Below are 16847 nucleotides of genomic sequence, written 5' to 3'. Positions count from 1 at the left end.
GACTCCACCTGGAGAGGCCCGTTCACGCCGCCTCCCCCGGGGCGCCCCACGCCGTTATTCGGAGCAGCATTGTAGGATACCAAAACCAGTGCGGCAACTTACTGGACATCACCTTGGTGCCATCGTTCTGCTGCCTTGGAACTATTCGCACAACAGTTTGCTACTGATGACCCACCCCCCGCGAAGCCCCACGCCAGAAATCTGGACGTTGTGCTGCGTTGGGACTATTCGCACAGCCGACCGCTACTTCGTTGTTTTTCCCTAAAAATGTTTATATGTTATTACTGTTTTTGTTTTCTTGTATATATTTATAAGTTATTAAAGTTTTATAATCTTACTACTTTGTCGGAGTGCTATATATTTTTAATGTGACACATAATTGTAAAAACTTTGATGTACAAAGAGTCATCCCTGGAATCTTCCGCTTCAGGCTCGGTCCCCTCCCCAATCACAATACAGGATGGTTTTCAGATAATAGGAACGCGTCTGCTGTGACGGATCTCATCGAGTGTGCGCCTTGATCTACTATAACTCCTTTGAAGAGGGGTGATTCTTTACAGCTGGGGCCATAAATTACATCTGCAGGGCTAGCTGATACCCTAGGACCGGCCTGGACAATCGAACACAGAGGAAAAGGAGTGTCAGAGGGTGCGGTAGTGAATAGGGCGAAAGGGAGGTGTCGGGCGGGCACAGGGTGTGATTCTCAGGGAAGAGCAGCGCAGATGGGGGGAGGTTTATTACCCATGCATAAGACAGAGAGCGGGGGTAACCACTGCCTGGGGGAGATGCTTGCGAGGGTGGGGAGCCATGCTAAGGATCGACAGCGTGCACAGAGTGGGTCTGGTCAAGGCATCTAAAATGACTGCCGTGCACGACAAAAGTGTGGCATTTGAAAAAAGACAAGATGGCGCAGACAATGTTTTTCAACACTTCCTGATTTCCTTCGAATCGAACGTTAACAGACGTTGGGGCATATTACCAAAGTTAAGCGATATTTATCCCTAACGATGCTTAGCAACGATTTTTTTACCGCTAAGCATCGTCAGAAATTATCGCAGATAAACCTTGCTATTATCAAGGTTTATCGCAAATACGATAAAAAACGACCGCAATGCATTAATATCGCTGAAAACTCAACGATATTCATGCATTACCAAGCTAATGCTCTTAGCCATGTTATCCACCTCCCATTGGATAACATGGCTAAGAACTGCTCAGGGCAGGTGCTAGCTTTTGGAGATATTCGCGCTTATCGCGAATATTTCCAAAAGTTGATAATAGGAGATAGCGATGTTAGCGACTGTTTCCAGTCGCTAACATCTTGGCATGCCCACTTTGCATGTCATTAGTGATAAATATCACTCACATGCAAAGTGGGGCCCAAGATGGTCGCTATCTCCTACTAGCCGTCGCTAACTGGTGTTAGCAACAGCTAGGTAATACAGATATAACTTTATCTCCGCTAAGCGGAGCGGTGTTACAGATATATATCTTGTTTTTGAACGTTAATTTCTCAAAATCCACTGAAGCACATATATTGAGACCTAGCAAAGGCACATCGAGCTACCAGTCCCTACAATTTTGCCAAGTTTCGTGCAAATCCATTCAGCAGTTCGATTATTATTATTATTATTTTTTTTGCCCCGCGGGGCCCTTTTAAAACCTCCACATCAAACCTAAGAGGTCAAGGAGGATCTACTATGCCCCCTTATGGTCATTTGCCCCTTCGCTTTGGCCTCCTCTTGTCTCTCTATCCTACCGAGAGACAAGATGGCGGCCGCTACGGACTGTTTGCAATGTTTACAGACGCCGGAGAACCAATCAGCTTCGCAAACCTCCGTTACGCGAAGCGGAGCGCTGTTACAGATATATATCTTTTTTTGAACGTTAATTTCTCAAAATCCACTGGAGCACATATATTGAGACCTAGCAAAGGCACATCGGGCTACCAGTCCCTAATATTTTACCAAGTTTCGTGCAAATCCATTCAGCCGTTCGATTATTATTATTATTATTTTTTTTTGCCCCGCGGGACCCTTTTAAAACCTCCACATCAAACCTAGGGGGTCAGCGAGGATCTACTATGCCCCCTTATGGTCATTTGCCCCTTCGCTTTGGCCTCCTCTTGTCTCTCGATCCTACCGAGAGACAAGATGGCGGCCGCTACGGACTGTTTGGAATGTTCACAGACGCCGGAGAACCAATCAGCTTCGCTTCACAAAGCTCCGTACCGCGAAAAGTCCGCAAACCGGAGCGCTGCCCGGTCCGCTGTTACAGATATATATCTTTTTTTGAACGTTAATTTCTCAAAATCCACTGGAGCACATATATTGAGACCTAGCAAAGGCACATCAGGCTACCAGTCCCTACAATTTTGCCAAGTTTCGTGCAAATCCATTCAGCCGTTCGGGCTAAAAGTGAGGCCAACCGCCCTATGGAAAACTCAATGTTAAAAACACGTTTTGGGACCCCCCTTTTTTCTCGGCCCCCCCTTGACAAAACCCCCCCCAAATTTTCAAGAGCTGCTCAGAAACAAAATGTGCCATTTTCCTGAAAATTTCAGCCAATTCCGTCCACAAACGCCAAAGTTATTAGACATAGAATTTTCAAAAATCCCATAGAGAAAAAATCCTAACTATATATACCTACTGGCGACCGCCAGTAGGTAATATATATATATATATATATATTACCACCATACCAAACTTGCCATCAAAGAAGGCGCTGACTCCGTGTATCTCAATTCAAACGCTTTATTTTTCAATCAGTTTCTGCTCATTGCTCACTAACATCTGTCCATTTTACTGTGCGCTATATATACACATATCTCATGTCATGGGTTTCAATTAACATAGCTAATTTGCATTACTTGTTGCTATGGTAACGTGGTTACACCCTTGTTGTGACGTGAACAGTTACATGACTCAGCACATTATATTCATGGCAGTCTTTTTTCACTTGTTTTCACGTCATATCACATATTAATTTAAACATTAACTTCATGTCTTAAAATAACGATTGACAAGGGCGTTAAATTATCTGTATCCGCACTGGTGGTCACAAAACATTTCACATCAGTCAATCGTTAAATACGATGATGTCTGTTTACATATCCCCGTTCTACCCTTGTATATGTCTGCACTCTCATTTGACATGATTCGCTGTATGACTGTGGGAGAGGAGAAACCACGAATGTGATTGGGTGTGCCCTAAAGCAGGATGATAACCATGGATCCCAACCGCCGGTAATCGGTTTGCTTGCCTGTTAATGGAGCCAGGACGCGACTAGTTACTTAGGTAGGAACTGATGTCCCTGTTTGCGGCATAGTGCCGGTAAGTAATATCATTGCTGCTGATCTCCCCATTGGGTAGTGCGTGCGCATTGGTTCGCCAGACGCTGGCTAATGTTGGAGGATACTTGTGTATTACTAGAAAATTCATAGTAATCCTGTCCGGGCGGTTAGGGAGATTATGCACCCTTTGGTATCGTGGTATTTCTGATGTCGATGTTTAGGGAATGGGGAATGGAAGGGTGTGTCATGGTGATAATGTCTGTGTGACCCTTTTGCGTGCATAGACCCAAAGTGACATAATGTTACATATTTACAGTGAAAGCGCATGAATGGCGGATGTTTTTATAGGGGTACTCAGGGAAAAGAGGCTGTCAACCGGATGGCTGATTTATGTATGGACACTCAGGGCTTCGTCTGCATTTAACCCTGAAGGGATCTTAGAATTTAGGAGAATAATGTATCTCGATTCCAAGCGGCGTAATGCAAGCTTGCGATTTCCGCCCCTCACATTCTTGGGGATACTGTCTATGACGAAGTACGTCAGACCATTTGAATCACCACCATGGGTCTCATGGATGTGGCGTGCTACTGGGTAGGTTTGATCCCTGTTAGCAATGGCTCGCAGGTGCTGCAGGATTCTCACATGTACTTGGTGGATAGTGGATCCCACGTATTGTTTGCCGCACTCACATGTGAGTACGTAAACGGCAAATTCTGTCTTGCATATGAATTGGTCTCTGATGGTATAGGGTTGTTTTCTGAATGGTACCACCACACTGGTAGTGTTACTGCCATGACTGCAAGCCTTGCATTTACTGCACTTTCTGAAGCCTTTGTGGGACTGTAGCCAGTTTTTTTGTTTCGTGACAACCGGAGCATTGCGAACCAATTCCGCCCGCATTGATTTCGCTTTCCTAAATGAAACTAGTGGTTTCTCGCCCATTAGGTCCCCTATAGTTGTATCATTGCGAATCAAAGGCCAGTGCCTTCTGAGGATTTTTCGAAGGTTTGCATGGTGGCGATTGAAATCAGTGATCAACCTGGGGGGTTGTCTTTCTTGTGTGACATTCTTGACTTCTGTTACCTTTGGGAACAGTAGGTCATGTCGGTTTTTAGTGCTACATTTGACTTCGGCATTTGTGCATGTTTTGTCAGTGTACCCTCTTCTTTTGAGTCTCGTGAATAGATTCTGTTTAGCATCAGAGAGTCCTTCACTCGTACTGCAGTTGCGTGTCATCCTGAGACATTCAGCATATGGGATCGATTGTTTGAGTGGTGCGGGGTGGAAGCTGTGGGCGTGCAGGATCGCGTTACCAGCGGTGGGTTTGCGATACGTGCGTGTTTGTATTTTCTCATTCTGGACAAACAATTCTACATCAAGAAACTGTATTGTTTCCCTACTCGTGTTGCAGGTAAATTTGAGGTTTAATGCATTCTCATTCAGTTTTTCAGTAAAAGTCATCGCACTTTCCACACTGCCCTCCCACAAAATGAAAATATCATCTATAAATCTCTTATAAACAATCACATTTTGAGTCATGGTTTCATGATGCAATTCCATTAGTACCTGCTCCTCCCACCAGCCCATATGTAAATGTGCATAGCTGGGAGAGAAGCAAGTACCCATGGCTGATCCTTGGACTTGTTTGTAAAATAGTCTATCAAACATAAAAGTATTGTTCGTGAGGCACCACTCTATCATTTCCAGTAGCATCTTTGTATGCTCAAATAGGGTTTTAGGTCTCTTCCCCAAGAAGTGTTTTATGGCATTAAGGCCGTCCTTATGCCTAATGCTCGTATATAGAGCCTGAACATCCAATGTCAAGAATAGGTAGTTCTCCTTATATTTGACATTGTATATTTTTGTTAGAAAGTCTCCTGTATCTTTTATGTATGCTGGGAGTTTTCTGACTTCAGGTTGGAGAAAGTGGTCTATGAAGACACTAGTGTTTTCAAGTAGGCTTCCTATTGCCGGATATGATCGGTCTCCCATTTTGTCATTTTTATGAATCTTAGGGATCAGATACATTTGCGCAGTGACAGGATAATCATTTTTTAGGAAATCAAATTCTTTTTTGCTCAGTAGTCCTTTTCCTCTCCATTTGTACAATTCATTGTGGTATTTTTCTTGAATACCTATCAGATGTGTGGGACTGATCCTTGAATAGCATTCTCTGTCTTGCAATTGGCTGAGGGCTTCTTTGTTGTACATTTCAAGGGGCCAGAGTACTATATTTCCCCCTTTGTCGGACCACCTTACAACTATATCTGATCTTGATTTGATCTTTTCCATCAGTGCATTGTACTTTCTATTGTGGTCTTGGTTCTCTTGATATCTTTGTTTTGTGCTTAGGACGGAGAGTTCTTTCAAGTCTTTTGTCACATATTCAGCGAAAAGGTCTAGTCCATCCTTCGGCATTGTTGGCATGAATATTGATTTCGGTTTGAACCCTGTCTGAACTGTCTGCCAGATGTTTATATCAGAGCTCAGGGCTGCCCCACTCGATGTAATCTCTTCACTCACACTCTCATTTTGCAGTTCCAGTTCTATTAGATTTTGTAGCGTTTCCATGTGCGCTACATTCAGCATTAGGTTGGGATCAATAGTTGTTGGCATCTCAGCGGTACGTTGGCATGAATTTGCAAAATATTTTTGAAGTTTTAGTTTCCGAACATATAAAAACAAGTCAATTCGCGTTTGAGTGTAGTCAAAGTTAGTGTTGCTACAGAAAGTTAGGCCCAAAGATAACATTTCTAATTCCTGTTAAGACAGCTCCATATTGGTTAGGTTGATTACTGTGTTGTCTCTGGTTGTGTCCATCATCGGCGTCTGTTTCTTCTGTATTTTGGCTTGTCTTGTTTTTGCACCTGTTGACCCCCACCTCCTGTTTTTTCTCCTCCTGCTTTTTGTTGTTGCTTTTGATTTTGTCTGTTCTTGCCAGACCCCTCTCCTTGATTCTGTAAAGTTCAGAAAGACACACATTCACTGGATGGTGTCATCAGTGATGTCATGAGTGATGTCACTGACCATGTCATGAGTGATGTGATATGTGACGTCATCAGCAGTGCATTGCACGCGCACGTTATAGTGAGTCCAACTAACTATAACGTGGGAATTTCATTGGTTTTATGCCAGTAAAATTTCCAGCTAACTATAACTGGTGTGAAACCTATGGTTTTTTCAGTGAATATATATATATATATATTCACTGAAAAAACCATAGGTTATAGACCATATATAGTTAGGAATTAGCATTTACAAAACCTTATTTTACTCACACAAAACCATTGAAATTCGCATATATAGTTAGTTGCACTAACTATATATCGCGCACCCGCAATCCACTGCTGATCATGTCACATATTACATCATTCATGACATGGTCAGTGATATCACTGAGGATTTGAGAAGTCACTCAAAATGTGCCCTAATTTTTCTTTCTTCAGCACTAATCATAATTTCTATGGCAAAATGAACCCCCTCATTTTGTTCCTTTGCAAATTAAATGTTTTAAGTGTTAACACTTTATTCCAATCAAGATGACTTCAGGTGTGCCATACTTTTGTCATAAGTAAGACTGTTAGCGCTCTAGTTGTTCTTTAGAACACTCTGGGACATTCTGTCACTGGGCTATAGTTGGGCTACATCTGGCTGATATTTGGGCTACATTTGTTTTTTTTTGTCTCTGGTGGCCATCTTTGGGCTACATTGGGCTACATTGGGCTACATTGGGCTACATTTGGGCTCTAACATATATATAGCCCAATGTAGCCCAATATATATTTTTCAAAGTTAATTTTCGTAAAAACCACTGGAGCATATATCTTGAGACATAGCAAAGGCACATCGGGCTACCAGTCCCTACAATTTTGCCAAGTTTTGTGGCAATCCATTCAACCGTTCGAGCTAAAAGTGAGTCCAACCGCCCTATGGAAAACTCAATGTTAAAAACACGTTTTGGGACCCCCTTTTTTCTCTGCCCCCGCAATAAAATTGTAGGGACTGGTAGCCCGATGTGCCTTTGCTAGGTCTCAATATATGTGCTCCAGTGGATTTTGAGAAATTAACGTTCAAAAAAAGATATATATCTGTAACAGCGGACCGGGCAGCGTTCCAGTTCGCGTACTTTTCGCGGTACGGAGCTTTGTGAAGCGAAGCTGATTGGTTCTCCGGCGTCTGTAAACATTCCAAACAGTCCGTAGCGGCCGCCATCTTGTCTCTCGGTAGGATCGAGAGACAAGAGGAGGCCAAAGCGAAGGGGCAAATGACCATAAGGGGGCATAGTAGATCCTCGCTGACCCCCTAGGTTTGATGTGGAGGTTTTAAAAGGGCCCCGCGGGGCAAAAAAAAAAAATAATAATAATAATCGAACGGCTGAATGGATTTGCACGAAACTTGGCAAAATATTAGGGACTGGTAGCCCGATGTGCCTTTGCTAGGTTTCAATATATGTGCTCCAGTGGATTTTGAGAAATTAACGTTCAAAAAAAGATATATATCTGTAACAGCGCTCCGCTTCGCGTACTTTTCGCGTTACGGAGCTTTGCGAAGGTGATTGATTCTCCGGCGTCTGTAAACATTCCAAACAGTCCGTAGCGGCCGCCATCTTGTCTCTCGGTAGGATCGAGAGACAAGAGGAGGCCAAAGCGAAGGGGCAAATGAACATAAGGGGGCATAGTAGATCCTCCTTGACCTCTTAGGTTTGATGTACCATTTTGCCAAGTTTGGTGTAATTCCGTTCAGCCATTCAGGCTGTAGACGTATCTAAATGTCCTATGGAAAATTGCATGGGGAAAACACATTTGAAAGTGTTGAAATTTAGAACCAATTAAAATGTTACTTTGGTTTTGTATTTGTGTGTGATGAAAGTTAATTGGTTATGTATATATCTAAAATGAGAGGAAACCACAGCCATTTTGTGATACTACTGTCTGAGGTACATTTGTGAGGAATTTTTGGTGCTCAATTTCTGGTGTTTGGTTTACACAGTACTAACACTTCTCCTACTTTTAAAAAGGTGAGTTGTTAATTTGTAAGGGGAACTATGTTGTACACTTTAAGATAATTTGAAAAATGTTTTCTGTTATTTATTTACAGTCCTTCTGTTATACTAAATACTTGATAAAGTTAGTTTTATATTATGTATTACTAAAAACGATAAATGAAAGTGATTATTTTTTTCTGCAATTTACAGCAAGCAATTTCAAAATAAAATGGCTCACAATGAAGAGACCGTGGCAATTTCTTTTGAATTATCCACTACATTTATTGAAATTGACAGCACCAATAATGAAATATTCTCACAAGGAGGAGATGACTTGAATGATTTTTTTGATCAATCTCTTGATGGCGAATTTATCGAATGTTTGGAGACCATAGAGTTACAAGAATCATCATTGCAGACTTTTCATGAGGAGATTCCAGATGAGATGATTGAAGAGGAAATTCCTGATGAGGACATGTTACTAGTTCTTTCAAATTTTGAAAATTCAGAAGAATAAATTTATATTTAGAAATACAAAAATTGTTTGAGACATTATTCATTTTTATTTTTAATTTATGAGGTTGTAGCGAAGTGATTGTAGTATAAAATGAGACTTATAGTATAGAGTGGAAAATTTTTATGTTACATGGTAAGTTTACTCATATTTACTTCCCTTCTCCCACTATATTATCTCCAATGTGTATTTGACATCTCTTCTTCATCTCCGGCCTCCTTTCTCTCACTGTCTGTCTCTGATGCATCTTATCGCTGCCATTTTGTGTAATTACAGAAGAGAGTAAAATAAAATAGTTCGGAACGTGAAAAGGGGGAAAAGTAGAGTACCCCTCACCCCCTAGGCCTTCTCAGGCGGTCCCAAAAGGATCAGTTTCTGCTTTCCTGAGAGATTATGGTATGAGTTCCATATACCACAATAACTTGCATTACAACATGCAAGATATCTATCTCCTATTACCAACTTTTGGAGATATTCGCGCTAAGCGCGAATATCTCCAAAAACTAACACCTGCCCTGAGCAGTTCTTAGCCATGTTATCCAATGGGAGGTGGATAACATGGCTAAGAGCATTAGCTCGGTAATGCATGAATATCGCTGACTTTTTAGCGATATTCATGCATTGCGGCCGTTTTTTATCGCATTTGCGATAAACCTTGATAATAGCAAGGTTTATCTTCGATAATTTCTGACGATGCTTAGCGGTAAAAAATTCGTTGCTAAGCATCGTTAGCGATAAATATCGCTTAACTTTGGCAATATGCACCAACGTCTGTTAACGTTCGATTCGAAGGAAATGAGGAAGTGTTGAAAAACATTGTCTGCGCCATCTTGCCTTTTTTGAAATGCCACACTTTTGTTGTGCACGGCAGCCATTTTAGATGCCTTGACCAGACCCACTCTCTGCACGCTGTCGATTCGTAGCATGGCTCCCCACCCTCGCAAGCATCTTCCCCAGGCACTGCTCACCCCCGCTCTCTGTCTTATGCATGGGCAATAAACCTCCCCCCATCTGCGCTGCTCTTCCCTGAGAATCACACTCTGTGCCCGCCCGACACCTCCCTTTCGCCCTATTCACTACCGCACCCTCTGACACTCCTCTTCCTCTGTGTCCGATTGTCCAGGCCGGTCCTAGGCTATCAGCTAGCCCTGCAGATGTAGTTTATGGCCCCAGCTGTAAAGAATCACCCCTCTTCAAAGGAGTTATAGTAGATCAAGGCCCACACCCGATGAGATCCGTCACACCACACGTGTTCATACTATCTGAAAACCATCCTGTATTGTGATTGGGGAGGGGACCGAGCCTGAAGCGGAAGATTCCAGGGATGACTCTTTGTACATCAAAGTTTTTACAATTATGTGTCACATTAAAAATATATAGCACTCCAACAAAGTAGTAGGAATATAAAACTTTAATAACTTATAAATATATACAACAAAACAAAAACAGTAAAAACATTTAAACAACGAAGAGACCGTGGCAATTTCTTTTGAATTATCCACTACATTTATTGAAATTGACAGCACCAATAATGAAATATTCTCACAAGGAGGAGATGACTTGAATGATTTTTTTGATCAATGTCTTGATGGCGAATTTATCGAATGTTTGGAGACCATAGAGTTACAAGAATCATCATTGCAGACTTTTCATGAGGAAATTCCTGATGAGATGATTGAAGAGGAAATTCCTGATGGGGACATGTTACTAGTTCTTTCAAATTATGAAAATTCAGAAGATGTTGCCTGGGTGCCGCACTGATTTGGGTATCCGGCGTGGGGCGTCCCGGGGGGTGGGTTGTCAGTAGCGGTCTGTTGTGCGAATAGTTCCAAGGCAGCAGAACGCGCTGAAATCTGGATGTCACGAAGGTGATGTCTAGTAAGTTGCCGCCCAGCAAATAACGGCGTGGGGCGCCGCGGGGGCGGGGGGGCAGTCCAAAGTTCCGTTAAAAGGGCAAAGGAAAGGATCGGTGGTTTGAACCATCAGTCAAAAAGGGGAGGGGGTGCAACAATTTTTCCTACCGGGTCACACTGTGCTTTCACCGGAACTGAGGTCTGCAGGATTCTAGTCATTCAAACTGAGGCTGGCGCCAGCATGGGAGTGCCGACGTCCCGCGGCTACAGTTTCGTCACTCCACGGGCGATCATGGCAGTCATTCCCCATCGGGGGTGTCGGCGGGGGTCGGGGACTCCCGCGGCTCCTCTAGAATCTTCAAGGTCGTGGAGGACTACGGTGGTGGAGTCAACCAGTGACCGGGCCATTTCTTTATGCTGGGCCCGCTCTTGCCAGGTCGACCGCCATTTTGAGAGTTCGGTAGCTACTGGCGATCGCGGGGTCAAATGAGCGGACGGGCTCCACCCTGCCGGGCGAGACGTTGCAGCATCGCCACAGTGGAAGAACCCTTTTCCGGGCGCCTGGAGCGCTGAGGGTGCAGCTGGGAAGCCTCCACCTGGGGAGGCGGGAGAGGCCTGTTCGCACCGTCTCTCCCTCCCAGTGCACCCCACGGCGTCTCGCTTGAGATTTGTTATGGCCGGACCAGGCGATGAGGACGAGAGGGGGGGGGTCGGAGGCATGTGCAAGACATCCCCCCCCCCAGGGTTGTTGCAGCAATTATTCAAGAAAGAAGAAATGTCCCGTCCGTCTTTGGGCCGGACCTCCGGTGGATGGCGGCCGGACGCCCTTTGCTCTGGCCCCATGAACGGGTTCCTTGGCTCATCGGCTGCAGCCGGATCCCGTCGGCCCCAGCCCCCGGCCGTTGGTGGCCGGACCGGGAGAGAGTGTGGAGGGACAACCTGCAACTCTCAAGGGCCACCGCGGCCGGACTGGGAGAGAGAGGGGAGGGTCGGGGACACGGACATTCCCCCCCCTGAAACTCTCCAGTGTTGTCAATCCCCCTGGCCGGGTCCCGCTGGCCTCGGCCTCTCCTCCGGCTACACCCTACGTGATGATCTCCTGGCCGAGGCGTGGCAGCAGGACCCGCCTTATATGTGTTGCTTCCGGCTGGGCGTAGCCGAAAACCTGTTGCCCTTTGGAAGTTTCTAGAATGGGGCGGATGTCTGCTGACTTCTATCTTTCCCAGTTTGCCGTTATTTGGCCGTGGCAGGCGGTGGGACAGACACGTTTTGGGGCACTGAGGGGCGATGTTTTCAGGTTTCTTATTACGGGCTTACTTCTAACGTTTCTTGTTTCTAGGACAATAATAGGTTTTATCATTACGTATTGTTATCGTTTCTTTGTTTGTTATTTAATAAAAAGTTCATCAGTGGCCTATTGATTTTCGTTTTCCTATTCTTTTCTTTCCAGGTTGTTTCATGCTAAAGTTTCTGTTAACAGGATACAGTGATCACTTCGTTATTATTGCATATGTCCTTTTCACTAGGGGTGCTCTCTGGTCGGGCCAGATGACCTATCTCTAGTAAATGGTCCGGGTGAAACAGGTGCATCAATCAGTGGGGAGTAGATAGGCATGACAGATTACAACGGGGGAGAAAGGTCCGCATTACGTACCCTTTCAGTACTTGCAAAGATTTTCCTACGTTTATTTGCAAACAGGGAATACCTCCAAAAAGAACTAATTCCCAAACAGTCAATGTTCGGACAATCAATCAATCAATGAGGAATGAAATAGGTACGACGTGTTAAAGGCTTGCGTTACCTACCCTTCACTATCTGCAAAGGGAGAGAGAATATTCCTATTCTTCCTCGTTTGCAGGCAGAGAAGATCCTTAAGAGAACCAACTTCGAACAATTCAATGCTCGATTCAAACAATCAACAAGGGGTACTGTGAACACAAATGAACGCCGCTTATGTACATACACATTGCTATTTTCAACAGGTTGTTCCTAATGTTTCTATTTTAGCGAGGTCAAAAAGAGATCCCATTAGTGGCCTACTGATTTTGCTCGATTCCTTTTGTTTTTTTACACGATTTTTCGCTATCTGCAAAGACTAAACAGAGTATTGCGACTCTGTGCTTGTTTGTAAATAGAGAATGAACCAAAGAGAACAATCAATCAAATGGAGAGAGAAGCAGGCACGACGGATTACCACGGGGGCAAAGGCCTGCGTTAACTACCCTTCACTATCTGCAAAGAGAGAGTACTCCTAATAGAAATGAGGGGTGGGGGCAGCATTCAAAGCAGATCAGTGTGCATAAACACGAAAATGTTTTTATTTACCACGTACTTGACATTCGACAGCTTATGATATTTGCTATTAAAAAACCATTGAAATTCACTGAAAAAACCATAGGTTATAGACCATATATAGTTAGGAATTAGCATTTACAAAACCTTGAAAATTCACTGAAAAAACCATAGGTTATAGACCATATATAGTTAGGAATTAGCATTTACAAAACCTTGAAAATTCACTGAAAAAACCATAGGTTATAGACCATATATCGTTAGGAATTAGCATTTAAAAAACCTTATTTTACTCACACAAAACCATTGAAATTCCATATATAGTTAGTTGCACTAACTATATATCGCGCACCCGCAATCCACTGCTGATGATGTCACATATTACATCATTCATGACATGGTCAGTGACATCACTGATGACATCACTGATGACATCTCAAATGACATCACTGATGACATCACTGATGACAACATCCAGTGACTGTATGTTTCTGTAAAGTTAAAATGTGTCTTACATATTGAAGAATGAGTGGAAGTATAAGTGTCTGGACAAAGGATTTAGTAGGTGCATGACTGAATGTATGAGTGAGTGATTAAATGTGTCTCACTGAGTGCATGGGTTAGTGACTAAAGTGTCTAAATTTGTGCATCATTATGTCTGTTGTTCTGTAAACTGCTTCATGTGTTGATCAGTAGCTATATGATTAACTATATGGGTTACTGATTGATTGTCCAAGTATTTGTATGGGAGACTGAGTGTGTGTGTGGCTGGCTGGGAGGTGTGTGACTCTGTGCAGATCAATGTGTACTTGTATCAATGATTGTATAACACGGTAAGTATGTGTTAGTATATGTTTGAAAATGTAAGGTGCTCTATGTTTAACTGTATAGACAAGAAAATGGAAGTGTCATTGATTCTTTACAGGACTGACTAGGTGTGTGAGTAACTCCATGGATGAGTGGCAGACTGTGAGTGTCTGTATAGGTGTATGAGTGCATATGATAGTGTTGTAAAGATGAGTGATTGTATGTATGAATGATTGTATGGGTGAATGAGTGAAGGTGTGTGTAGACGTAGGAATCAGTGAGTGCGTATGTAGTAACTAGTATTGGTGTGTCAATGGTTTCAAAAATTATATTCTGTATTTAACACTGGGTGAAACAGAGGTTATATTAAAATGTGAGGAGATGCATTGTATTGTCACATGAATGATATCATCAGTGATGTGGTCATTGATGTCAAATGAGATGTCATCAGTGATGTCATCAGTGATGTCATTTGAGATGTCATCAGTGATGTCATCAGTGATGTCACTGACCATGTCATGAATGATGTAATATGTGACATCATCAGCAGTGGATTGCGGGTGCGCGATATATAGTTAGTGCAACTAACTATATATGGAATTTCAATGGTTTTGTGTGAGTAAAATAAGGTTTTTTAAATGCTAATTCCTAACGATATATGGTCTATAACCTATGGTTTTTTCAGTGAATTTTCAAGGTTTTGTAAATGCTAATTCCTAACTATATATGGTCTATAACCTATGGTTTTTTCAGTGAATATATATATATATATATATATATATATATATATATATATATATATATATATAACATTTCTATGGCAAAATGAAACCCCTCATTTTGTTCCTTTGCTAATTAAATGTTTTAAGTGTAAACACTTTGTTCCAATCAAGATGACTTCAGGTGTGCCATACTTTTGTCATAAGTAAGACTGTTAGCGCTCTAGTTGTTCTTTAGAACACTCTGGGACATTCTGTCACTGGGCTATAGTTGGGCTACATCTGGCTGATATTTGGGCTACATTTGGGCTCTTTTGTCTCTGGTGGCCATCTTTGGGCTACATTGGGCTACATTGGGCTACATTGGGCTCCAACATATAAATAGCCCAATGTAGCCCAATATATATTTTTCAAAGTTAATTTTCGTAAAAACCACTGGAGCATATATCTTGAGACATAGCAAAGGCACATCGGGCTACCAGTCCCTACAATTTTGCCAAGTTTTGTGGAAATCCATTCAGCCGTTCGAGCTAAAAGTGAGTCCAACCGCCCTATGGACAACTCAATGTTAAAAACACGTTTTGGGACCCCCCTTTTTTCTCAGCCCCCGCTTGACGAAACCCCCCCAAATATCCAGGGGCTGCTCAGAAAAAAATGTGCCATTTTCCTGAAAATTGCAGCCAATTCCGTCCACAAACGCCAAAGTTATTAGACATAGGATTTTTTCTCTATGGGATTTCTGAAAATTCTAACTATATATACCTACTGGCTATCGCCAGTAGGTAATATATATATATATATATATATATATATATATATATATATATATATATATATATATATATATATATATATATACACAAAGTGGTAGCTTTCTTCTTGAACTAAGGAAATTAGAGTCCAAATTTATCATCAGATTCAACACCATGGTGCCCCATGGGTTGAATATGGACGAAGAAATGGAAGTGCACTTGCACTAATTTTATGCCATACAGTTTAAAATCATTGTCATTGCTGTTGCTATTCTGTTTGAGTGTTTTCAGAATTTTGTGTATTTGCTTCAGGAACCCCGTTTTTTTTGGGTATGAAGATTTTAACAGGACTTTATTTTATTTTTCTAGATATTACCGATGTATGTACAAGAATAAGTGATGAGAAACTACTTTGCTGACCAAGACCAATATCCCACGTGGGCATGATTTGTCACTAACATCTACTGGGAATAGCACTGGCCCACTTGGGCAATATTTGACCATTTATTTTCAATTGTCACAATATGATAATGGACATTAGGTGCTTTGTTTTGCCTACAATATGAATCTGTTGTTTGGATCAGACCTATGAGCCACGTTAGCCCACTTGGGCTTTATTTTGAATTGTTAGAAAAAGATTCTCAACGAGATATCCCACAAGTTCGACGTTTAACAGTGCCGAACGGTGTAGCGCAAGCGGTTATCAGGCCGTCAGGGTGTCTTTTGGCTTTTGAGACGGAGGGTTCGAGTCTCATGTTATTCGAGTAAGAAACTTTAATTACTCAGTGTGGTCTCATTTAATTTACTTTATTTTATAGTAGACACAGGGCAAGCATAACAATTATATTTGATGCACACATGCAATTAAACCTTTAAAATTACGGACGGTAACTTTTCAGGTTTGTGACATTTTGAATGCTAAATTAAGTTCTGGTCGCAACATTAGAAAACGTACAATACACTATGTATCTAAAACATCATCGGTTACAAAAGTACAAGCAGTAAACATTTTATCTATATTGTTTTACCACGTGACACTTTACTTTACTTTATTAGTGTTGTTGAAATGCACATTTTCTGCCCGTGATGAAGGAGTAGTGTTGACTCCGAAACGCGTAGGACGTTGTGTCTGAAAATAAATCTGCACTGCAACCGAGGCCACGGCTCCTGTGTATTTCTTTTCCTCAATATCGGGAAGGAGAGCGCTGGTGGTGACGTGATTCATATATATATATATATATATATATATATATATATATATATATTCACTGAAAAAACCATAGGTTATAGACCATATATAGTTAGGAATTAGCATTTAAAAAACCTTATTTTACTCACACAAAACCATTGAAATTCCATATATAGTTAGTTGCACTAACTATATATCGCGCACCCGCAATCCACTGCTGATCATGTCACATATTACATCATTCATGACATGGTCAGTGACATCACTGATGACATCACTGATGACATCTCAAATGACATCAATGACATTTTTGTTTTGTTGTATATATTTATATGTTATTAAAGTTTTATATTCCTACTACTTTGTTGGAGTGCTATATATTTTTAATGTGACACATAATTGTAAAAACTTTGATGTACAAAGAGTCATTCCTGGAATCTTC

At 41.9% G+C, this 16847-nt stretch overlaps 1 protein-coding gene across 1 annotated transcript in view; it reads right to left on the bottom strand.

The window, feature by feature from the left end:
* LOC144799804 (cocaine esterase-like) overlaps window positions 1-16847 on the bottom strand; it is a 557476-nt gene that overhangs the window by 319122 nt on the left and 221507 nt on the right. The gene's annotated exons all lie outside the window — the stretch shown is intronic.

This window comes from Lissotriton helveticus, chromosome 12 (genome assembly GCF_964261635.1).
Source record: "Lissotriton helveticus chromosome 12, aLisHel1.1, whole genome shotgun sequence".
Taxonomy (NCBI): domain Eukaryota; kingdom Metazoa; phylum Chordata; class Amphibia; order Caudata; family Salamandridae; genus Lissotriton; species Lissotriton helveticus.
This window is presented reverse-complemented; position numbering and strand designations above follow the sequence as displayed.